Source organism: Acanthopagrus latus, chromosome 12, assembly GCF_904848185.1.
Source record: "Acanthopagrus latus isolate v.2019 chromosome 12, fAcaLat1.1, whole genome shotgun sequence".
In the NCBI taxonomy this organism is placed as follows: Eukaryota; Metazoa; Chordata; class Actinopteri; order Spariformes; family Sparidae; genus Acanthopagrus; species Acanthopagrus latus.
Window position 1 is genome coordinate 22,719,335 of NC_051050.1, and position 25,223 is coordinate 22,744,557.

Below are 25,223 nucleotides of genomic sequence, written 5' to 3' on the forward strand. Positions count from 1 at the left end.
CACAACGATTGTCTGAAGCCATGTAGCATTGTTCCGCTCCTTTGCTTGTTTATATCACCAGCCCTTTTGTTCCTATTTTGCTTAGATGTCATTCATTTGGAATAGTGATTCGCGGCATTCTGCTGTTCGCCCCCTGTATTGTCAATCATTTTATTCCTCGGCGCTGCTTCTGTGTCTTCCTGCCTGTATCCCGAGGCTAAATGCCCTGCAGTGTTCCCAGGCTGGCCAGCTCCTTCCATCTCCTCGGGCTCTGTGTCTTTGTGTACTTTCAGCCTTGTTATGCTGTCAGACCAGGAGATTAGTCATTCAATCAGGCTGAAGAGGAGTCGTTCTGCAGATAAGGCCCTGTGCTGAAGGAGCTCCTTCTCAACGCCGCTCCATATGTTGGCTGAGATTGGCTCCCCGCTTATCGTCACAGGACATTTTCTTCTCTCCCACTAGTCGCTCCCCTCCCCGCCCCATGCACCCCTTTCCTTCTATCTCTTTGTGCCCTCCCTCAAACTCGCCCTATCTTAGTTCCTCCCTCAACTATCAGAATAACATACTTATTTTCCTCCCCTCTCTCTTGACTGCTTCTCATTCTGCTCTCATCCAGCTATCTTCAACAAATGCTCCGTCAAATTCTGCTTTTATCTAGCATTAGGGGCTGCAGATATAAATGAAAGTTCTCTTTCTTTGCTGCCACTAGAGTCAATTATATCTTTTTTTATATTCAAGCATTCAAAAGACACATGAGTGAAATTGTTGAGCCTGCAGCCATCCTTGGCCCCCCTCTGTGTATTATAGGCAGCCATTTTTGCCTAAGTGACTGCTCAGCATGCTTCGGTTATGCGCGAGAGGGTAGACTGACGAATGCCAGTGACAGAAAATACTTGTGTACCTTGCATCAAAACAGGCGTTTCAAACAGTAGAGAACAGAACAGCCTTTGGAAAGTCTTGTTACAAAGGCACTTTTCTTCTTATCTTTTTCTCAAGGTTGCATTAGTCTTTCCTACTTGTCCGTCACTTTGACAGACAGGGGGGTTGCAAAACTCAATTTTAATTTTTTATGATAATGAGACACATCCTGGTGAATGGTATTTACTCTAAAAAACAACTCAATCACAATATTTTAATATTCAGAGCAAGCCTACAGATTATGGCCTTGACAAGGGCACAGAGAGGAAAGATTAAAAGACGCAGACCGTACGGTCACTTTTCATGTCAACACCACAAGAAGCAGATGAAAGATCTTTTTCTTCTGCAGTGACAGCGGAGGGCACTAAAACACTGATGCAATCACTGAACTGAACTCAGTGGACCTTCAGTAACTGAGCCTGAACTCAAACTTTCCTCCCGGTCGGCATGGACTTGGACCCTGGTCAAGCTTGCACCCCGTTAAAAGCATTAAGGGAAACTGTGGAAGAGACCGTTGTCATTTGGGTTTTGTGATTTTGCAGTGACAACACGTTTCTCACTCCCTTCTCTTCAGACAGCAGCAGTTTGGTTTGGTTAAGGCGCAAAGACTACTTGGTTAGGTTAAGGAAAAGATCACACTGTGAGTTAAATATACTAAGTTCATTTTCATAGCTTGCAAAAAAGAGGCTGGTCATTATAATTTTGTTCTGACACTGTGCTCTGCAAAGAAAAACACAAATCAATAAGGTTTGGTGTTTTAAAACTGTTACTTTTGAAATGTAAAATAAATACCTTACTATACTACTGTGTTGTTCTTGTTGTGGTCCAACCTTTCAGTTCCATCCACTGGCATGCCATCATCAAACCAGTGTGATTTTTGCTTGGGGCTATCAAGGGTGTCACCTTTTACAGTTTCTAGATTTTTGTCATCATCACATTCGGCATGTGGACGATGTTGGTTTCCGACAGGCGGCCAGCTAATTTTGTTTGCTGATGAAAATAAAATTGTCTCGAATCAGAGGAACATAAATTAGATGGTTTTTCCTGGTGATCATAAATAGCCTTTGATGGCAGCCGTGTCTCTATCATCCCACTCCAAATGAAACCATCATGCAAAATGAAAAGGCACCGAAAGCCACGGCCAACGTCTGTTCACATCTAGTACTCACCCACTCAAGGATATTCATTAAGCTTACATTTTGGCAAGGCCATCGTTACCTATAAATATGAAACAACAGAGGCAATCATGCTGTTTAGGGATCATATTCATTCTCCAAAACATCTACAATGAGTTTTTTTCTACCGTGCATCAGGGATGTATATGGCAATAGGTCTGATTTTTCTGGAATAGGATGGATGTCAGGCAAACCAATGACCCTGGAGGCGAGGTGCCTGCTGCTTCAGAGACACCACTGATCAACATCACATGTGTGAACCTAATTCCTCCCCTTTCTTCTCCTTCTCATATTCCTCTTAGACCCCCTCTTTACCTTCCAGCCCTCCCTCTCCTCCCTCCTGGGCAGTGTGGCATGAAATATGATCTGGTGTGCAGAGAAAGGCCCAAACAGCGCAATTTATCAGAGTTAGACACATATACAGGAGTACGGCACAGAGAGCACAGCCTAAACAGCCTCCTGAATGGACCCGAAAGCTAATCAGAGGTAGCAGCATATTATTCCTGTTTGTGATACTGCATCTCAAAATGACTTGTCCATTAGAGAAACGTTCAGGGGTTGTAGTGTTGCATGTACAATAAAAAACTACAGACACATGTGCCTGAATCCAGGCTCTGACTTTCTTCATTGTACGTAACGTTAATTTCTCTTCTTGCCCACCTCACTCCTTCATCTCTTTGTCTCGCTGCGAGTCCTTGTTTACTTCCCCTGGCCTGTGCCGTTTTCCAGTCTAAATCTTCCTCCCCGCCGATCTTTATTTCCCCGGCGTCATCTGTCTGTGCATACCACCAGTCCAGAGCACACGGAGCCACCTGTCTGCCCAAAGTAAACACGAGTAGCCTAAAGACCGAGTACAGCCGCCGTGTGCTCTAATGCTCTTATGTAAGACACGTCCGTGTTCTTTCCACTCTCACCGAAATGAGCCCCGAGCAAATATGACAGCGAGACAGTTTGTTTGTTTCAGTCCCTTCGCCAGGATGAAACGCTGGCAGTTAACATTTCCGCAAACCGCTGATGCTTTTTCGCATTATCTATTTACCATATTAACATTTCCACATGACCTGACCTGACATATTGGGAAGAGGACGGGATGGTAGTGGAGTTGCAGGCGAGGCTGGCAAGCCAGTGACCACGGTTCAGGACTACGTTTCAACAATAGTAAACAGGAAGACGGGAAATAACACAACATGGCACATGAGGATGAAAATGCCAAATAAAACAGGAAACAACAACTAAACCAAACACCCAAACCATGACACGATACCACTGGATATTTCTGATGGGATCTCCCGACAATCCAGCCCAGATTGTAACGCAGGAAACAGATATTTTTGACGAACTTGTGACAAAATAGACATTTCAAGTTAAATGTCTATTTTATTTTTTATGCCTGACCCAACAGCACTGTCACAACATAAAGTAGAACATTTTACCTAAATACCTGTAGTTAAGATTAGACATGTCCGTGGTTTCATAAAACGTACATTGCCAACATTTACTCTGGAGTTTGTGTCGGTTTATTCTGGTGCAGCCTCTTTGCATAACCTCGCTGTGCTTTAGCCTACATGCAGAACACTATATGGATTATTTTGTTGCATTTGCCCTGAATTACTGAGGCGAAAAGAATCCTGCCAAGAATAACAAAGTGAGAAGAAAAAGCTCGCAGCCAGTCTACTTCTGCTTCTCGCTTCTTTGAGGTGTTAATGCCGGCATGCTCTCAGTGATAATGAGCTGATGTTCGGCAGGTAATGTTTACCCTGTTTACAGTGTACTAAACATGCTAACATTTAGAAATGATCACTAAACAGTGGGTACAGCCGTGGCTGGTGGTTATGTCTAATGTAGTAAAATCAAAGCCATCACTGCCTTTACACTGTCACAGTTAATTAAGATGTCATAGCTGACATGTTTCAGCCAGAGGCCTTGCTCAGAGCGCGAATGCACTCAATTGGCAAAACACACCTACTGCCTTTGTCTGGGGATGTAATTAGTGTTACAGTAATCTAGCCATAAACCTAAATAAAGGATTGGACAAATTGAAATTTTGACCTGATTGAGATGAAGAGTCAAGAGATCACCAAAATGATTCATGGGATTCATCCTCTGATCCCCGGGAACACCTTAACCAAAATTCATGACAATCCATCCGATTATGTTCGAGACCACTTCACGCAAAAAAAAAAAAAAAGGTATTTTCTCCAACAGTAGTGGCGGCAACAAAACTAAATGTTTGTCGAGGTGTCAGGACAATTACCAGCCATAAGATAAGTATGTGTAACCAGATGTTGGAGCAATTGGTCAGCTGCAACACAACTAGGTTTACCAAAACTCTAATGCATCCTCTGAATAACTGCAGAAGCTTATAGACGTACATTTATTCTGGCATTTGGGTCGGATCCAGCAGCTAGTTGTTGAGATACATCAGTCACCATAAGTGATGGACTGAATGATAACTAATACTGCTGCCTTCATGCTAACCCGCTAGCCGCAGATCATCCCAGTCCAAAGCTCCTGTGCTAGTGGTGTGAACAGTGAGGAGCCCCTGGCCCCGCCGAGCTCCCTGTTCAAGCTTTCTTGCTGTACAGCCAACTCTGCAAACTAGCTACAGGGCGACTACAGTTAGCAGTTATGCTGCTGATATCCAGGTCTTACATACTGAACCTTTAAAATGTTTCCTTTCATGTTTCCATGCTCTGACTTGCAAACACCCAAAAGTGATTTGTGGCTTTTCTAGACTGGCATCGAAGTGATATTATTAAATCTGGACGGAACAAAAAGAATCCAGTTCACTTTGAGATAATATAGCCGTGTCTTAACCCAACCACTCAAACACTGCTGTCCCATCCAGAGTGCAGTTAGCTGTGACAGAAGCATAAAACATGGCTGCATCTCCTCCGTCTCTGGAGATATGTCCCGTTGCCAGTCACTCGCCAGTCTTCTATCTTGCAGCTTGTTTTTTTCATGTTTTTATCATTTTGTGTCAGACACACCATATGTCCACATGCCTACGTTGTTACCACAGCAACAAATGGAGATGATGCCGTGACACGCGATTCAGCTTGACTGCTTGCAAATTAAAGTGTGGACAGTCAGTCCTAAAGGTCAAATTTGAGAGACAAATTGGAATTGCCAGGAGCCGATGGACAGAGTAATTTGTCTTACATTCATGACACGTTGGATAAAGAAAGCTGGATGGCTGCAAGTCAGCTGCTGCGAACTGTTTGTTTATGTCAAGTGGGGGAATTACATCTATTAGACCTCAAAATCGTGCAAATGTGTGATAAATAATGCAACGGTTAGCATGAGTTTTCCGAGGCAATAAATAGTGAGTTGTCTGGAGCATTGCAGCCTCGTTGTAAACGAATTAGCTGGCAGGTGATCAGCCGTTTAACTTAATAGTATCTCCCAGTTAATTGCGTTGCAGTTACCACAATGTCTCACTCGTGTCTGACCGATTGTTCAGACGCTCTCCTCACAATCCACGCCGACAATAATGCGTTCAAAGAAAGTGTCAATTGGCCGTGCATTTCCTGCAACATGACGGCGGGGAAACATTTGGTGTGTGAACTCTATCCAAACATATTCATCCATCAAAGTTGTCCGAGGGGCTGAGAGGCGCAATCCACGAAAGGGCACTTCTGTATGGATTTTGCGCTGCTGGGGAAGGAAACCGGCTAATGAATCTCAATGACTCGCAATTACAGCTGCTGTACTTACATGTCAGAATCTGCCGGGCATGACGGGGAGAGGGGCGAGCCGCTGTTACTACGGCGGGACTCCTTCCCCAGGTGAGGCTGTTATTGATTCCTACCAGAAACAGCTTCTTTATTAAAGCCTCGACCATCTGGAAGAAGGATCCAAGAGGTATCTGATCAAACTACATGAAAGTTTAATTGGCGGTGGCTGTCCAGCGTGGCCACACTTTTTCCTCTGAATGCAACATGTTTTATTTATTCAGGCTTGTTCCACCACAGCCACTCTCTTGACCTTCAAATTACCAGCCACTTGATCACTGATAGCTGACGCTGAGAGTATGATTCAGCACTGGACTCTCCTCATGACCTTCTGGAGTGCAGAATATATAGATGTTTACTAATCAGAGAAGAAAAATGTGGGGCATTGCTCTTATTCATTCAGTAGATTATTCTTGGAGAGGACTTCAGAGGGAAATATGCTGCTCGCCGAATGGTTTTAAATTAAATTTGGGATTTTGTGTGATAACTTCTGTGAGCAGCACCTAGACGAACAACTCGGTGCGTCATTGCTACAGAGAACACATGCTCCCACATCAAAGGACGTCATCCCACTGATCGTTTTCTGCTCATTAATGTCCAAAATGTGAACGAGCCAAACCCAGGCAGTCTGTATCAGTAATGAGGCCAGAAACCGTCATTTAACCAGGAGTGCTAGTGAGCCAACGTTCTCTTGGAAAAAATCACAGAAAATGACTTTGATCTTCAAGATATACAGAGTGTGCCTCTGATAACGTGGCCACATTAAACTGGTCTGCTGCCATGATGTGGGTGAAGCCAAATTGTCTTGAATAAAATAGCTTCCAGCTAAACTGGGGGGGGGGGGGGGGGGGGGGGGGGGCTAAGCAAGGCTGCTTCAGCCATATCACAGTACAGAAGAAGGTAACACGAAGGGTTTGAATGCTTTTGATCTACTTAATTAATAACATAATGAGCTCCATCAGTTCTGCACAACACATCACTGATGTCAACAAACTAGAGCATGTATCTAATTTATCTGTTTGATAGAAGAATGCTGTAGATTTCAGATTAAATATAACAAATTTTTATGTGAGTGGATTGTAACATGAAATGAAAAATGAGACCTTCCCCGTCTCTCCCTCTCTCTCTCAGTTGCTCATACAAGCCCTTGGACAATTTTTGTTTGAGTTGTTTGCTGCTGCTGATGGATTGTGGGTTTCTTCATGAAGGACTCAGTGCTGAGGATGTAACATGCGAATGCTAACAGAGAGTCCACTTACATCAACTAACAACTGGCTTCCAGCACAACAATGAAGTTACACAGAGCTGAAAACACTCACAAAAGAGAAAATGCTGCAGTATCACCACTGCTCTGTCTGGTATTGCTCTAAAAAGCAATTTTATCATCACAGTGCAAGACTTGTTTAAATGTCAGAAACCATTTCAAATCTTAAAAGGTGCATTACACAGTTTTGAATGACCTTAAAGGACAACTCAGTTTCAGTGTTTATTTTTGGCGGACCCTGCCAATTTTCTAGCCTGCACAGCTTCACTATTTAGAAAAAAATTATCCCGAGGTTGTATTATTACCTTATTAATGTCGTAAATATTAAAATCATGAGCTTGAATTTCTTCTCCAAAACTACACTGTGTCCCTTTTTATTATATCAGTGTGTCGTTTGTTTAACAGTACCATTTAAGAAAAGTTTGAGATGGCAGCTGAACCAGAAGCAAAAGTTTGTCACAAGTCCAAGGGACACAGAGCCGTCAGTACAATAATCAGCTTTTTTTGCAGATAGCATGTTTTTTTTAAAAGAACTGAATCTCTGTATCTAACCGAGACATGTATCGATGCCGTCTACTCAGTTTGATGAGCTGTTCTAGGCAAACAAACCCACACTTGGTCATGTAAACTATGAGCTGGTTGAAGTTGCTTGTGTAATTGGATATGAATGACACAGAGGCAGCTTGTTCGTGTGCTTTTTATCAAAGCATGCGGATGATTCAGCTTTGTTAGAGACCGGAGGGTGTGTATCAACAGGTAGAACACGGTGTGGAGCTCGGGAAAAGTAAGCTGTTTGTTATGTGACAGTAAGTTGTCACGCACGTAGGCGCAACTGAATGTGCTGCTTGTTTGGAACGAGGTGCAAGTCACGTTTTTCAGGTGAATTTCACGGAACAAGACAAAAGAAAAGTGTTGTTTTACCTACTGGATGTAAACTGGAATATTGCATGTAAAATGTCAAATGTGAGAATGAACGGTCTCTATGACGGATATGATCCGTTCTGGATGTATCCCCGCCTCCTTGCCCCAATGTGAGCCGAGATTGGCTCCAGTCTCCCCCTGTGGCAACCCTCAACGATGAGTGTGTACAGCTTTTTTTTTTGGATGGGTGGATGGCTTCAAAACATGCTATTCTAAAGGCGTAGCTAATGTGGCAGTGTGAAGTGGCATGAATGATTATGGTATTTCTGTCAAAGCCAGTTCCAGTTAGCTAAGCTTAGCGGCAAGACGGAGCGGACCGAAAAGACGTGGAACGGGGGGGGGGGGGGGGGGGGGGGGGGTTTAGCGGGACGGAAATACAGAGAAAGTTAGCGAAATAAGTGTAAAAGGTCAGGAGGAGAAGCCGAGGGGAATGAGAGCGTGGATGAATGGGAGGAGAGGAAAAAAAAAACCACAAGAAAAGGGAAAAGATTCCCCAGGATCTGCACCGGCCCAGCAGCAGCTGTCAGCAGACTTGTGCCACCCCCCACAGTGCCACAGCTGAGCCCGATGAGGAATAATGAGCTTTAGAAATCCACAAAGGTCACACACTGCAAAAAGATCCCCCCCCCCCACTCTCTCACTCCAGCCCCCAATCAGAAATGCCACCACCAGAGCTCAGAAAGAAAATTCTATAGTTTGGGGGGGAAACGGAAAATAACCTCAAGAAAGTAGAAAAGCAGAGCCAAGCATTCTAAAGAAGATCTTCACCTTTATCTGACAACCTGAGAGCAGAGGAGCAGTGGGGGGGGGGGGCTGCTACAGTGGGGAGATGAGAGGAGAGGATTGAAGAGGGAAGGAAATACAATATAAAAAAAAGGAGGATAGGAAACATTAAGGATGACAGGGGTATTGTGTACTGAAAGATCTGCAGAGAGCGCTGAAGTGCGACAGTATGAGGCCTTGGTGGTGAGAGACAGAGAGCGGCGATAGCATTGGAATCATTAGAGGGAGAGCAGCGAGAGCCCGAGAGTGGAAATATGCTATAAAAGCCTCAGTGTGTGAAAGGGAGCATTATCAGTGAGGACACACGGAGGGTCTTTAATCCTGGGTAAGTGTGCTGTCCTTCCAGTAATAATGAATTGTGTCTTCTTTTTTTTTTTTTTTTTACCTTCTCTTAAAGTCCCGATATGCAATTAACACACAGCGTTGTTTCTGCCTTAATGCGAGTGTCCTTGTGGCCTGAATTCAAATTGCACATAATGTCGAGTATTTACATACAGAATACATTGACCGCAATTGTGGATTCAGGCCGTGTGGCGTTGGCGGTGGGACACGTGCACACGTTTCGCAGGTTAAGGCTAATTCAACGCTTTTGGAGAGCCTGGCCTTATCAGAATGTGCATTTTGATGAAGGGATTAGAAGACAAAATGTATCACTATTTATCATTGGTTCACTTTAATGGAATAGTTTGCCATTTAAAAGGTCCCATATTATGAAAAACACGTTTTCTCTGGTCTCTACATATATCAGCTGGTCCTCCCTGAGCCTTGCGAACACCCAGAATGATGACAACAAGTGATTCCTGCATGGTCTCTGCAGCCCACCCACTGGTAACATGGCGCTCCTACAGGCTGTTCAGATTCAGCTCCTCTCGTTACATAATGAGAGGAGTCATTTACATAGACAGGCCTCCTCTGCACGGTGATAGGAGATATCCGAGAGGGGGGCGTTCATCCCCGGGGTGAAGTTCGGTGTGTCCAGCGGTGAGACAGCAGTGTTTCACAATGTTGTCGCTCAAAGCTAGACAAGTAAATTACTCTGCTGTTGATTGTAAAAATCAATATCAGTGCCTATATTCTGTCCCACCTACAGAACAACACAAGAGACTGTGGCTGCGTTTCATTTTTATGGACAACGTGCCGGCTGCGGTTCGTGTTAGCTTGTATGTGTGTGCTAACCACTTCACATCACACTGCTTCAGTAAGGAGGGTCAGTACAAGACACTGAGCCTCGTACACGGATCAGTCCCAACCATACCGGACCCAGCAACTGCACCTGAGCCACAGGTAAGTGTCGCCGCAGTTTGTTAGTATTTACAGTTGCCTACAAGTATGGTGAAGTCAGCTGGAAATCGGCTAACTAGTTAGCTCCGCTTCCGTCCGCTATGTGATGGCGTTTGAAGCGAGTTTAATGTTAATAATATTACGATGGAGCTTGGATGTCACAGCAAAAAGTCTGGAAACATGTGCAGACTGGAGACAGAGACAGTGCGAACATTGTCAAAGAGTTTGGAGACTGAGACATTGAGACAAACACAGCTTTCGCTAGCTGTTAGCCATTAGCTTCATGGCAGCAACTGTAACAACACATACAAACAAACAAAGTAACACTATTTAGACACACTGACCATTCTGAGACGTCCTGCTGCAGCCACAGAGTCTGTACTTCTTCAGTAACCTCTCCTTCTGGGTCCAATTCTGGGTCAAACTGGTTTGGTTGAAGAAAAAATCTCCGAGCCACAGCGATACATCCACCGTAAACATTAGCTCATGCTAATGCTAACGTTAAGGGCTTCTTCTCCCTGAGAGTAACGTTCTTCTTCTTCTTCTATTGGCTTTTATTGGCGGTTGGCAACCAGCTTTTATATGCATTTACCGCCACCTACTGGATTGGAGTGTGAAACATGAGCTGGTTAGATTAAAAAAAAAAAAAAAAGAAAGAAATTAACTGTTATTCCCTGTAGTCCATATCCTATACCTGTGTCCTTTAGGTATTTCATTAACTGACAGTGACGTAGCAGGAAGGGCTTTCCAAGTAGCCGTTGACAGACGGAGCTCATTAGCATTTAAAGGTGCAGGCACAGAAACAGACTGCTCTGAATTAGAGGTAAGATCTTTAGCCCGAGCCCGACCCGGCCCGAAATTCGGGTCGGGTCGGGCCTAAAATGTCAATCATTACGTTCGGGTCGGGTCGGGTCGGGCTCGGGCTTCTCTCTCGCTGACTTTTTTTAAAATAAATATATGTTTATGAAAATGTATACTAAAACGATGTGTGGATACTAAACTAAGGAATACTTGTTGTAAATAAATAATTTGGATAAAACAGAGAAGGCGGCGCTGTAAGGTAATTGCTATATAACTACTACTTAACAGGAGGCGCAGAGCAAGAGCACGCTTTGCGCACAGCTTTGCGGACATTTCGTGAATGTAAAATACTATGGGATAAATTGAAATTTCGGGTTTGCTTCGGGCTCGGGCCTGCAAATCAAGTTAATTGGTCGGGCTCGGGCTGGGTCGGGCTTTAATGCCTGCGGGCCTGGGTCGGGTCGGGCTGGATTTTTTAGGCCCGATCTTACGTCTACTCTGAATAGAGTTCTGTAGAGAGACTTTCAGACAGTTGGAATTCAGGACCAGACATGGGTTTGGGGCAGTACATATCGACCTCTGACAGCTGTGTGAAATTGATGAAAAACAGTATAATATGGAACCTTTCATCCAAAGCTTTGCATTCACACGATATATGCCAGGCCGATATTTTGTCAAGATTGGTGAAATTATGGCCCCCCAACTATCAATGATGATGCACCATTTAAATCACAATAACTTAATGATGATTGTACATGTACAACGAGATTCAGTGCGCCGTGCCAACCTGCCAGAAGGAACAGAATATGAGCACCAATATAAATGTAAACATCAAATATGCAGCAATTTGGGATCGTGCAATATTTTATTTGCAGAGGTTCAGAGAGGAGAGGGGGGAAAAGAAAAGTCTGAGTTATAATGCAACAAATCTTTTTTGAGGAAGGAAATATTAAATCATCCCTCGTGGCTCAAAACATCTCAGCTTGTTTCTTTGCCTGCAGGTTGTTGGAGCGTCTTTCTTTAAATGTAGAAATGTGAAATCATTGGTTATGTTATCAGTATCAGCCACGAGAAGCAGGTAATTATCTGTTATTGGTATTGGCTAAAGAAAATCCAATCATGCATCCTTTAATTAATACCACTGATGTCTGGACAGAACTGGGCTATCTGTGCCCTCTGTGTCCTGTTTCTATGCTCTGCTGGCTCTCACTTTGCATTTACCATTAAATTTAAAAAGAGTGGTATTGATTTTCTCTCTAAAATATAAAATAATCATTCTGAACTAAAGAAAGCACTACAGTTATACAGACTATACATGAATGTAAGTGTACCATCTGGATATTATATTCCATTTCTGCCCCCCTAAAGTATTTGTTTACCAAGTCCTCTACAAAGTCACATTCTTTTAAATCTGTGAAGTTTGGTACAGCTTGCACCCCGGGCGGACTCTCTGGCAGGAAAATCCGCTTGATGCTCCTTGTGGACTGGATTAATTGTGGGTTTGGACTCGCCCGCAGCAACCACAGTCTTCCCCGGTAACGCTGTCCGCGAAAGTCTGCGAGGGCGGTGAAGCCCCGGACGTTGTGGATTCAGCCAAAGGGCAGCGGCAGCCCAGTGAGCGATGCATTTGTCCAATCGAGTGTAGGAAGAGTTCATCGTTGACAACTGAGCGAAGGAGAGAAATGTCAATTATCTATTGTACTGCCTACTTGAGATGTCCGTCTCGAGCTAAGCCGTCCGTGGCCGCTGCCAAACTGCAAGCGAGGGGAAACAAAAACCTGTGGAAGGCTTTCACAAGATGACCTCTGTGTTCGAAACTCAGCAGGCCTCCACGCAAACACTCCTTCATACCGATGCAGAGTTGAAAGTTGCACATTGTGATTTTAATCCAGTGGAATCCAGGCTAACTTCTCACTTATTTTAATGTGTAATGAAAATAGTTGGAGCACAGGTGGGCAGGATGAAGAAGAGGCTCCGAATTCGGTCCTCACATTTGACGTCAAAGTCTGACATCAGTATCAGATAAGTGTCAATTTCTCATCCAGTTAGCCGCGGCCATTCAAATCGACTGTGCAGTTTCAGGCTGCTTTACTCTTATTCAACTTGCTTCAAGGGCTATTGTTCCTCTGCCTCCTCCTGACAGTGATGTACCTGGCTGAACAGCTGACTCATCACAGCAGTAGTCAGTGTGACTTTCCATGAGAATATGCAGCGAAAAAAATTCCATATTCAGTACAGTATGTGCTGTATATGTCACGATGTCAAAAGGTTTTCTGCACATATTATAGATAATAATGTTTTGTTAAGCATTTTTTTTGATTAGGCTGTTTAATGAGACATCTGTCCGGACTCGCACTCTTAAATTAATTAACAAACCTGCACCAGAAGGCCAAATTAATTAAACAAAGTGTACAGTAAGTAACAGATATTGTCTAGATGTTAAATGGATGTTTAGGGCTTTGTAGTTTAAAGCTCTGGCTTCACCCTCACCCCTGAAATGAAACAGAGTCTCAGTACGAGAAGCTCAATTTGTAAAACAGCGATTTCTTACCATTGTACCTGGCATTGAAGGCTACCTATTACACCTTGTGAAGCTGAGATAATTTAAAGTCTGGGCCTAAAGGCAAGGGCTGTCTCAGCAGAGATTTCAATGCCAAAACAAGCAATTCACTGACTGCATGGAAAAGAACAAATGCAAGTCAGTGTGTTTGACGATATTAAGGTTTACAATAGGGGATACTTACTTATTGTTGTTTTTTTCCTGAGGCTTTACCACAGACTTCTAAGGAGCTTTAAAGTCCGTCGAGCCAAATGTTGTGATGTGTGAAGAAAGTGACTTGAGTTAACGTGAGGACGAGGGAGGCACAGCTGTCCAGACGTCACAGTGAAGGTTATGTCTGTCTGTTTTAACGGCGGCCGCGGCGGCATGCAGGTGATGACATTGTTGCTGAAGAGTGCAGAATTGTCCAACACGTGAGCTGAGTGAAATACGAGGACCAGAAGACGGGCCCGCCACTCATCAATATGGCGCAATAGCAGGAGGCGTCCCCACGAGGACCGTCCTCCATCTCAGCGCCCTTTTCATTTCCTGTCAGTCTTTTTTAGTGACAAATGGACATAAAAACACAATAATACAAATGTTTTACAGAACCACCTGACTGGGCCTCGACTGAATTGTTTGTTTTTGATCCACACAAAAAAAACAGTCAATCAATCACAGTTTCGCCGCAGAAACAACAGGGATAGGTTAACCAGGGTGAGAGTTCTTAGTATGCGATCTTTGGATGGGTATAATTCTGTACACACACACTCACAAAAACACAATTTACATAAAGGTTATGCCCTGAATGACAGAAAAGGTGAGGGTATACAACCTGATTAGTTAGAAAGAGATTGATGAAGTGGAGGAATCGGGGGTACGGAGGGGTGGAATTATAATGACTTACTGGGCCAAGTGTGAGGGTGCACGCTGATATATGCTGAGGCATGTACTGTCCTCCGCTCAGGATGACTTTTTCCTATGGTACACTGCAGCATCCCTAATGATTCAAACTACAGAAGTGCTTAGATCATCACAAGTGTGCTTTTACACAACACACTCATCCCAAGTTTGCGCCGGCTCAAATCACCCACAACACCCACAGACCACATGAGTCGACGCATGCTGACATACAGGTTTTTTTTGTTGTTATTTTTATAAAAAGATCTCCTCTGAGTTGAGGCCGTGAAATGTCAGCGTGTGAAGTGAATGACCCTCAAGCAAAATATCTTTATTGTTTTTTTATTTTTAAATTTGCTTAAAAGATAAATTCAGACATGATCTGCTCTACCCTCGTGCAGATGGAAAGTGGGATGAAGTTTCATAGTCGACAAAAAACGCTTTGTGGAGCTTCGCAGCAGAACAGGTGCTGCAGCATCCTCCTGAAGTGTCTCCGGAAGCCCTGAGATCTCAAATTGAATTGAAAAGACAATATTCAGGCCCTCAAAGTACAGTTTGATAATTGCTTTTAGCTGAGGAGCTGCATCCACCAGTTCAGCTTTATGAGAAGTTGTTGACCTTGAGAGACAACTTCAAGAGCATGTTCTGCCAAACCACGTTTCTTTATGTTTGGGTTGCATTTCCTAATTTTCCTCTTATGACAAACCATTTGGTAAGGGATAAGAAGAAAATCGCGGTTCAGCTTAAAATACCTGTTTTGGTGGTCGCCATGATCACAAATCGATGGTGCTTCGTGTGAAAAATAGCTGGTTTTCATCACCACAAAAACAGTTGGGTACAAATGTCACCCGTGGATGTATCCTGATTGCATGAGAAAATTGTACAAATTGGAACATAATTCTAAATTTCAACTTGTACCGGTGTTGACTGGCATAGAAACTGTGGTGGTGCCATTAATGCCATAGAGATCAAAACAGCATATGTTCTTTTGGATTAAGCAACATGTGTCATACTTGGCCTAGTTATTATTACATTTCTGCTGACATAGATTTATTGAGGTCAAAACTGACCTCTTTAAGCTGCATCTGAGATGATGGAGAACCAGTTAGGTCAAGGTCATTGCGGTGATAAGCAGCCCGGAGATACATACGTTTTACCAGAAAGTCTTAATCTCCTCCAAGAGAATCATCGATAGCCGAGCTTTGGAAAGGGTTAATGGCAGCAGCAGTGACGTGAGCAGTGTGTGCTTCCAGAGCGTACAATCACATTATTTAGGCACTGAAGGAGCATTAAGACGACATGCAATAAAGCAGTTCTTTACATAAATCAATACACCGCCTGCTTTACCTTTCCTGTCACATACCAATATCATATAACCATCGTTAGGCACACTGAACCGGGGTTATCTGAGGGTGCCAATATCTTGGCCAGTTACACTTGAACGCACATAATAATTTAGAAATGACTTTGTACGAGATATAATCTGATCTTTGTGGGGATCTCTAAATTAACTTCCCTTCACAAATATTAAGTCTTTGTGAGGGAGCAAGGTAGACTATATTACTTACTGTTTATCTTTTGTTTTACAATATTGGCATGTTTGCTATCAGCGAAAATCTGCAGCTTTTTACAGAAACATCTTGATGTGTTGTACTTAATGCTGAATTTACAAAAAGGCACAGATTAGAATTCGCCACAGCTGTTTCATAAAAAATGTGTTACTTTTTATCCCCATGCAACAACTCTTAAAATCACACGTTTTGCTAAGGGAGTCTGGGATACTGCCTTTTCTAGTCGCTTCACTTTCGTGTTCAATGCCCGTGACTTTCACACACCCACAGAGGTCCACTTGTAACAAATAGGTCATAACAACAATAATTTTATTTTAATATGAAACGGTTTGACAGCGCACGCACAAGAGAGAGACCAACATGGTCTTTCTCACAGTCATTCCCCGTCGTTCCTCTGGAAAACGTCATTCTGTTGACCTATTTACATCTTTAATGTAAAAATTACTGTTTGTGATTAAAATTATGGTTGTTAGTAATGTACAGTGACCCTACACGCCAACCCTGTGTACGTTTAAAAAGTCTTAAATACAACCCCCTCGTATCCTGTAGTGGTAACACTTGTGTCACCTCCTCAGTAAACTGAGCTCGACTTTACTCTGTACTCTGTGAAAATAAATATGTGGAAACACATTAACTGAAAGAACTGACCCCGGCAATCTTTGGCAGACATGTTATTTCAAAGTAAACACATAGCAAGAAACTCTGAGAATGACTCTTTTCACTGTTATTGTGTGTTTTTTTGACTTATACTTATTGCTGTTACACTAAATGTATATAGAGGAAACAGTGATCACAGGGCCTACTGTTGAACTGAAAGGTAAGAAACTTCAGGGTTGTACTAGCAGGTTAAATGACTCGACTGTTAACTGGAGATATTGTGGCAGCGAAACACAAAATCATGAATGGATGCTGTTGTCTGTGCATGTAATGATATGTCCTCTGTCTACGAATATGTAGAGGGCTGGAAATGTATTCAAGTTAATGTTAGGGCTGTGCGGGAGGGAGAAATTAATGTAGTTTTTTTCAATTAAATGCAAAGTGACTTATTCATCACAAACACACAATTAAGCCTGCATCTGCACAATCCAATAAACACACACATTAGTTTGACTTCAGAATGAGAGAGTAGACGTGTGCGTTGTGATTACGCCGGCGCGCACAAACATCTGCACGCATTATCACCGAGGAGCCATCCATCAAACCAAAGGCAGAACACACTGTATTTGTAACACAACATGCGCATACTCAGACTCACTGCACACACACAGACACACACATCCACTCTCATTAGGCTGGGAGGGAAAGAAGGACAGGCTGGAAGATGTGTGCAGACCAAACACTGTCAGGTCGGTCATGCAGAACCGAATTTCAGGAGGAAGGAGCGATAAAAATAGGACAAGTTATTTGAGGAAAAGAGGGGAAATTAGCGGGTGGACACCACCGCTCTTGGCCCTCGGGAGCGATCACAGCCACCACACTGAGATAAGCCTCGGAGAGGTCAATAAGGAAAACCATTAGCTGACGAATGGCCACTGCTAATGTCATTAAAAAGTGGGCCTATAGGAATCAGAGGATGCACATCAACACATGAAAAGGAATAACAACAGCCTGGACATTACGACTAATGCTGCCCAGCGATAATCCCGCACTTCTCACTTTGAAATGATCATTAAGTTGCACCGCTAAGATGTAAATGGGACATTTCAGTCATCTTGGTGCTTTAATTTATGCTTTAAGCTCTAATCCTCCATACTGTGAAGGCTCAGCGCTCGGGCGGGTCTCTCTTACTGGACGGTCGGCCCGTTCGGATAAGGCCGGCACCAGGCAGAACGATTTTACCCTCTCACTTTCTGTGTCTTCTCATCTCTGGCGTGTGTCATAATAAAACCCTCTGAGGCGCGTAGACTAACATTGGCCAGGAAGAGGCTCCGGTGAGATCTTCACATTATTCAGGGCACATTATTCGCAGCCTTGTTTACACATACACACATTCGCCGCCTCCTGCAAGAGCCCTGATGTTGGATTAATGTTGTCGTTTGCACCTATTGTTCACACTCCCCGCCCCACTCCTCTACACCACCGCCGCCTCTTCTTCTCCATCCATATGTCCTGTCCCCTCATGTTGCATTTTTCTCCGTAGCCTCTAGCCTTCCACCGTCCCCACCTCCTCCTCCTGGCTTGCTTCCTTTTCCTCCCTCCACTGGCTTTTAAATGAGCAGAGCACCTGATGGATATATCACTAACTCCATTAAGCAGACACAGTTAGCCTTAAGGTTCCGCCTGGCGTGCGTGTGCCTTGTGTGTATGGAGGCGTTATACTGTACGTGCACGCGGCGAGAGAGGGAAGGGGAAAAAAGGGCAAAGGATGGATGTAAGGAAGTGTGCAGCGCTGTGTGTGGATTAACTGCGTGTGTGGGCGGGCTGCAGTCACGTTCGACTGAGGTCAAATTTGCAAAGATTGAACATAAGCGAGCGCGTTCCCCTTTTCCATCCATCTAAGGCGGAACAGCCATTAAATTAATGGCCCAGTCTGCCCCGCCTGCGTGTGTGTGTGTGTGTGTTTGAGCCTGTATATGTGTAAATAATGCATGTGGGTAGATAGGAGCGCAAACAAACAAACAAAAAACCTCAAATAATGTATATTATCACGTGAAAGGCGATGCAGGGATGAGAGGAGAACAGAGAGAGGTGAGATCTCTTGAAATGTGCAACACATGATCTATGGAACGTCTCAAAAAAAGAGTCCCCCAGGTGTAGCTTTTAAGCACGGATGAATCATATTCATCTGTCACAACAGACACCCCTCCCATTAGTTATGAGCGCGGGACTGGATGGTAATCAGTTTCTGCTCCGTCTACTTGGAATTTTTCTCATATCACATATCGCCTTTCACAAAAACCGAGGCTGCGGCAACAATGTGAGAAATCGCCAGCGTTCCCTCTGTTCCTTCATGCATCTCAGATCAATACTGGTGCCACGATCTCACTTGTTAACTCAATCCCGGAGCCCGATTTGACGGAAGAAAGCGCTAACATACGAAGCGTTACATTAATTAGGTATATTGGAATCATTTGACTCCGTACACTTCAGAGAGAGATGGGGTGATGATGTGTGGGTTGTAGTGTTGTAGTGTTACCAACCTTTGTTCCACATCTCGAGGTGTAATCTACAGTGAGGAGTGAATGTGGAAGAAGAAAAGGAGAAGTGTGAAGTTGCAAATCACACAATCTCACCCCTCTCGTGTGTGTGTGTGTGTGTGACATGAAGGAGAATATTTGAACAATGTAGTGCATCTATGTGTCTTGTGTTTTCCTGCCAGAGAGGCGTTTGAAAGACAAATAATGTCTTTAATACGGGTGATGAGGAAGGTGAGCGCCGGTAAGTGTCCTGATCAAAAGAAAAGACAGTTTTGCTTTCACCTTGTCTGTTGTTGGTATACGAGGCCGACGTTTTGTGTCTTACTTAATGCACAGTGCTGAAGTTTACTGTGCTTTGGATACTTTGAACAGTGAAGGTCAAACCTCCTGTCAGCTGCTGATGAAGAATATCCAGAGTGATGTGAGCAGGGTTTGACACGAGACGGCAGCTTTCACGTTCATCCTCCGCAATGTAGACAGGTTTTTTTTTTTTCATTTTAAATGATTTCAGTCCTTATTATTGCATGCATAAACAGCCATACCTTTAACTACCAGAGGCTGGATCCAAAAGCAACTCACTTGTTTAAATCGTATTAATGAAATTTCAGGGTGTGGCTGCTTTGAGTGACAGCTAGCTGCCAGTTGTCAACTGGACTGATTTGAGTGACTCACCTTGATTTCCCAGCAGCGTTTGTGGTGTTGAATTGAATTTGGATAACTTTTAATGCAATTATCAGTCAAATAATGTGGCTTGCTGTTTAGTTGGCGGTACTTACAGACTGGATTGAAGGGACAGAAGCCATTATAACTGGCAGACTAGCTTGGTAGCTTCCATATCTCATTACCTTGTGTTATGTTTGCATAGCTCATTAAAGATGACTGCCACAGAGCTTCCAGCACTGGTTTTAGTTGACAAAGAATGTGTTGTTTGGAAGAACTTGAGGCAAATGAACAAGAAAAGGCAAAGGATACAAGCATCTCCCATGTACGAGCGATGCTGGAGACCACCGCTAACCAATGGCTCTCATTTCAACATCACTGAAGTATAAAAACAAGACGGCCCTGCAAGCTGATGCTGATAAATGTGTTGTCCTGTTGCTGGCCCAACAGCCATTTGTAATTCTCAGAGTTAAGTTAATCCCCCTCAGAGCTAACAGGCCTGAGGAATCTGAGACGGCAGAGCTTCTGTTTGATAGGAGAAGACTTTGACTGACTATGGTGAGAAGTAAATACACTTAGATCAAGCCTTGACCTTGTTGTTGTGTCATTAATACCACAGTTTCTCCAGGTATTGTACCAAAAGCCTCAAATTCTGGTATCCTGACGATGCTACAAGCTACGGAGATGTGACGTTTGAGCGGCTGAGCCAAACACTGTTTTGTGCTTTTTAACAAGGAAATCCACTTTTTTTGTTACTATAATTAGTTGTTTTTTTTCCAAGCAAGGCGCTTTCATACACGTCTAGAGGGGATCGTTTTAATAGTGGAACAGCAAACAAACTTTACCCCTCACCTTATCCTCTCCTTTGCTCTGCTCCTCCCCTTCACCCCCCTCCATGGGCCACGTCTTGTAAAGTTGTACAGTAGCGAGATAAAGAATATGGAAAATGAGCTTTGGGATGCCACTTTTAAGTTGTTTTGTCTGCTTCTTTATTTTTCCGCTAACCTGTGGGGGCCAGTCACACGTACTGGCGGGCAGAACATTGTTCCCACTTACAAACCAACTGAAGCACAAAGCAGCTATGTCCAATTATTGGAGGCACAAATTAAAAGTGCAAATTGCAGTGTAAAAAATCTCAGAGTCAAATTTAAATGTAAAACTTGAAAGCAGTGTGCGTGGAGCATTCTAATGAAGCCATTGAAGGGGATTAATATGCTGGGTAATTGCTGGATCTCTCCTTTTCTCTCTAAAGCCCCTTTTTTAATCACCAGTCAACTAATTACCAAACCCAGGGATGTCACGAGTAAAAAGCTGTTTGGTTTTTCAAGAAGGTGGGTGGACAGAGAGATAAGGAAAAATATGGCCATCCCTGCCGTCCATTAAGAGAAAAAAAACATGTTTGTGATATTACAATAACAGAGGGAATCTCTGAAGGGTGCTAGAGGGACGAGACTGCAAATTCTGGGCCCGTGACAACAGCTTAACAACAACTCAGACACAATAAATATCTACAATCCCTGGTTTGTTAAAGGCCCCGCTGTCCGGCCCCAGGCCCAATAAATCATCGAAAGGATTTCTCTGCTCGATGGCACCCCTGTGCTAAAGTGTCATATAGTCGTGTTTGCAGGTCTCATGAAACTTTGAAACAGTTTCGGGGAGCGTTTCGATCTGTTTATTCTGCTCAGCTTCCCAAGTGCTCGAAATGGCAAATTCATTTAGCGTCAGCCTTGGAAGCTGACAAATCACCGCGGACTAAAGAGGCGTCGTGGGGCAGTAGAGAGTTAGGAGATAAAAAGTCCGCCGCAGACAATGCTTGACGGTCACAACATATTCCTGTTCGTCAAAGACAAAGTTTAAAAAAAAACATGTCATTCAAAACTTTAGTTTAGAAGTTAAATACCCGATGAGCGCCGCATCCAATGACGGAGCTTAAAAATTCTGTCCACGGCTCCACTAATGGACGCTTTACAGTCAGAGGTTTAAGCTTTATACAGCTCATTAAATACATTCAGCGCTAGATGAGCACTGTTTGAGTCAGAGAGGACAAGTTTACAGGCGCACAAAGTACGATGAGTGTACTTAAACTGAGAAACACTACAAAATAAAATCCATTCTGGTTATTTTCAACCTGCGTGTCACGGTTTCCAAACATCCCCGGCTCTGCCTCGCTGGCATGCATTAAAACAAAATCCCCGCTGTCAGTCCAAACCCTGCCTGCCCACCTGTTTTCCTCACTGTGTTTCTCAGCCTCGCCTGTCACCTGACCAGCCACCGGCCCACACACCCGCTCCTCATTAGAAAATGTCAGGCGAGTTACCTGAAAAAAAAAAAATGCAGCGGAAGAATGTAGTTACATCGCTCGTTACTTTTACTTTCATTACTCAGCACATCTCGGTCCGAGCTGCCTTTGAGGTACCTCCACACAAAACACACACCTGACGCAACCCTCCAGTGTCGCTAACATTAGCAAGCTAGCTACTAAGAAGAGATAACACGTCGTCCGATGGAGGCTTGTCATCTCACCTTACCTTCACCCTCTGTGTTAAACTTACGTAGGCAGGATGCCAGCATCCAACAAACTGATGGCACGACAGCAAACAATCCACCTCCAGGTTGTTAAAGCAGGCCGTCGCTGGGATTAACTTGTTTACTGTCCCCGGCACACACAGGTTTCCGAGCTACGTCTTCACGTGTGAATACTAGGGCCAAAATTAAACCAGAATGATATACAGCTTATGAGGAGATCACCGTCAAAGCTGCTTTTTTTCTCAAAACTTGCAAAAATGTGTGTGGAAGATGGCTGTTTCCATTAACCTCATGTTTTACTTTTTCTTTTTCTTTTTCTGAATGCAACCAGCAATCCAGTCAAATCGTTGGATTTTTACGAAGGTGATGGATGGTTTTGCACTGAAACTGCAGAAAGAAACACGCTTGAGGGTAAGTCAGCTCACGTCGTTACAAAAGTCAATGGTTATTGCCGCATACTATTGCTTCTTGACATTTCAGTGGAAGCCTCGGCGACTGCTGATGGAGAAGCCAAATGATGGCTTTGGATGGAAATACATGAAATGGGCTTATTTTAGGTGGAAAAAATTAAAATACATGTGCAGAGTCTATTTTAATGCTACTGTATGGCTGATAACAGTCATTAAACCCTGTAGTTTAATTTGTTACATGAAATTTCTAACATCTAATATGAGGCTTTGCATAAACGTAATATAAATGGAATTTTAAGGGTCTGATTTACGGCGGGATTTTCATACGTGCTGATGTTAATATTATATAGAATGAGACACTTGTGTTATCTGCTTCCAGCAGGAAAACTAGAAGAGTTAGCTAACGTTATTTATGCTAACGTTTTTTTGTTATGGGGGCTTCTGAGTTGATTTGGGACTCTCGTTTCATTTTTCGCCATCGTCTGTGTTAGCATCATTACTGCTACTAGCAATGTTTACAGTAACTTCCAGGTCATAAACACCTGCGCCATGTAGCTTACTAGCTTAAAATGTAATTTTCCGTGATGTTAATTCAAAGTGTATAAGTAATGTTTATCTAAAATACATATGTTAGATGCCTTCACTTTCACGAGGTTAGGCTGGACATCACTTACCTGTTGAGCTAGCGTTTACCCAAAACTAGCCGCTCCAAATGGAAAACCACGTGTTGTATCAGCAAACCAAGGCAACTCTCTATCAAAGGCGTGTGGTGACAAGCTTTTATGCAGACATGAACCTCTGAGCAGTGATTTCTCTTGTGCGTGTGTGAGCAGGTTTGAAATGAACATACTTCATAGGAAGAATCGAGCTCTATTACTCTCGCTAGGTAGCCTTAACTATTTTGCCTGATCCTCTATATTGCGTTGTTGCTCCTCATGTCTTTACTCCTGTGTTAGCTGCATGTGCCCGTGACTCATCCTGCCGCCCTGTAAATTATGGACTCCTAGTTTTGATTGACTGGATTGCTTTTACTCCTCTGCCTCTGCCTCACGAGTGTGCGCTTGGATCCAACTTGAGCTCGACACTGTGTCTTTGTCGGCTGTGTTTGACAACGGCTGAGCAAAAAAAAAAAAAAAAAAAAAAATTGCGTTACTTAAATCACCGCAGAGCTTTGAGTGGAGTATCACTAACCCGGCGAGCTGATCCGAGCGCCGCTCCTTCCACGCGCCCGGAGGATCACCGCCATCACTCCGCCTGTCAAATCCCCCCCCACCCAAAAAAAAAAGCTAATCAAATGTGTCATTTCAACACTTGAAAACACACAATGCACAGCACGGCTCAATAGCAGTGCTTGAACTGCGATCAAGTCTCGGTTATAATCCTCCATTTTTAGCATTTTTTTTTTTTTTTTTTTAGCATTGCCCACACTTGTTTACTTGGCTGGCATCTGGTCTCTTCACATTCACATCACATCAGGAGCGGCACAGCGCGGACCTCTCATTGTGACAGCTTGAAAGCATTCCTGTGTCGTACTCACTGGAACACCCACACGGAAAATCATTTCATAACGTACGGATCTAATGTATGAAATTAAATCTAAATGAACTAGATTTTCTTTTAACTTTTTGGCTGACAGTGAATGTAGCAGACGATCGTCCCTGAGCTTCGCCTGCCAACATTTTGCTGATTGCCTGTACTCTTGTTATTAGCAGACATCCATTATTTCTTCGTGACAAAACAACATAATTCTCATAACTGATGTCCATTCATCCGTTTATTAGCTTTGGTCGTTATCAGTTCTTCTGTGGGTGGCTTTAGGTGTTATTGTTCATAGGCTTCACTTCTCTGCTAATCATGTACTTGAAGTAGGACCTGAAGTCTCAGATGATTGGTCATTTTTCCGTCTAATACATGATGTCGTTATTAAACATCAGTGACTCTGGACTCCTGCTGTTATCACACGGTGCTCCGTGAATATCCATCTGTGACATGACAGGCCTGATGCTGCAGCATATTCCTGTTTGTGGCGATTGGATAATCAGCGTGCTACATGCAGTTCGACTCTCGACCCCCTTTTTAGTTCGTTATCATGTGTCGTATCATCCAATAGTGAGTTTTATGGGCTCATATTCACCTAGGGGCCCCATTAAGGAGCCCATGATGTTACATCACTTTTTTTTTTGGACATGGAGCGGGCTGTGCATCTGTTGTTTTCCTGTAGCTCTCTGTTCTGTTCCTGACCTTAGTTTTGTTGTTTCGGCGAACAGACACTGAATCAGATATCTTTGCATGTTTCGTATGTTTTTAAGGGGGAGTTGGCTCCGCTGGGAAACTGTGCTACTGACTGGCAGTTACCATACTGTGGCCAAATGTTGACAGATTGTGTTTTCCTTTCGAGTAAATTCTTGTTTATTGATAATTTCGGACCCGTGGTGTGCCTTCTCCTCGGCACTTAAGCGATGATGATGATGATGTTGTTGCCATTTTGGGGGATTACTGCGGGGATTATCACTGCGCATGGGGTCTAGGATCTCTGCGGTAAACTCATCATGAAGGCCAGTAACAGCGGGGCTGGGTGTGGTGATCCTGATGTGGGTGTACTTGGAACAATGTGCTGTTCAGCT

The 25,223-nt window shown here is 43.6% G+C and overlaps 2 protein-coding genes across 10 annotated transcripts in view; one reads left to right on the forward strand and one right to left on the reverse strand.

Moving 5' to 3' along the window:
* Window positions 1-10,777, reverse strand: part of fibcd1 (fibrinogen C domain containing 1) — a 214,716-nt gene extending 203,939 nt beyond the window's left edge. For 4 of the 8 annotated variants that reach the window (XM_037117104.1, XM_037117103.1, XM_037117101.1 and 1 more), the window contains exon 1: window positions 10,400-10,707. The gene's annotated coding sequence lies outside the window, so the exon portion shown is untranslated. Of the gene's footprint in view, window positions 1-10,399; window positions 10,708-10,749 lie in introns of those variants that run through there. The other 4 variants (XM_037117100.1, XM_037117108.1, XM_037117109.1 and 1 more) reach the window with 4 other exon arrangements.
* lamc3 (laminin, gamma 3) overlaps window positions 9,782-25,223 on the forward strand; it is a 135,016-nt gene continuing 119,574 nt past the window's right edge. Inside the window, exons 1-2 of one of the 2 annotated variants that reach the window (XR_005078124.1) lie at window positions 9,782-10,058; window positions 22,521-22,600. The gene's annotated coding sequence lies outside the window, so the exon portion shown is untranslated. The remainder of the gene's footprint in view (window positions 10,059-22,520; window positions 22,601-25,223) is intronic. The other variant, XM_037117083.1, reaches the window with a different exon arrangement.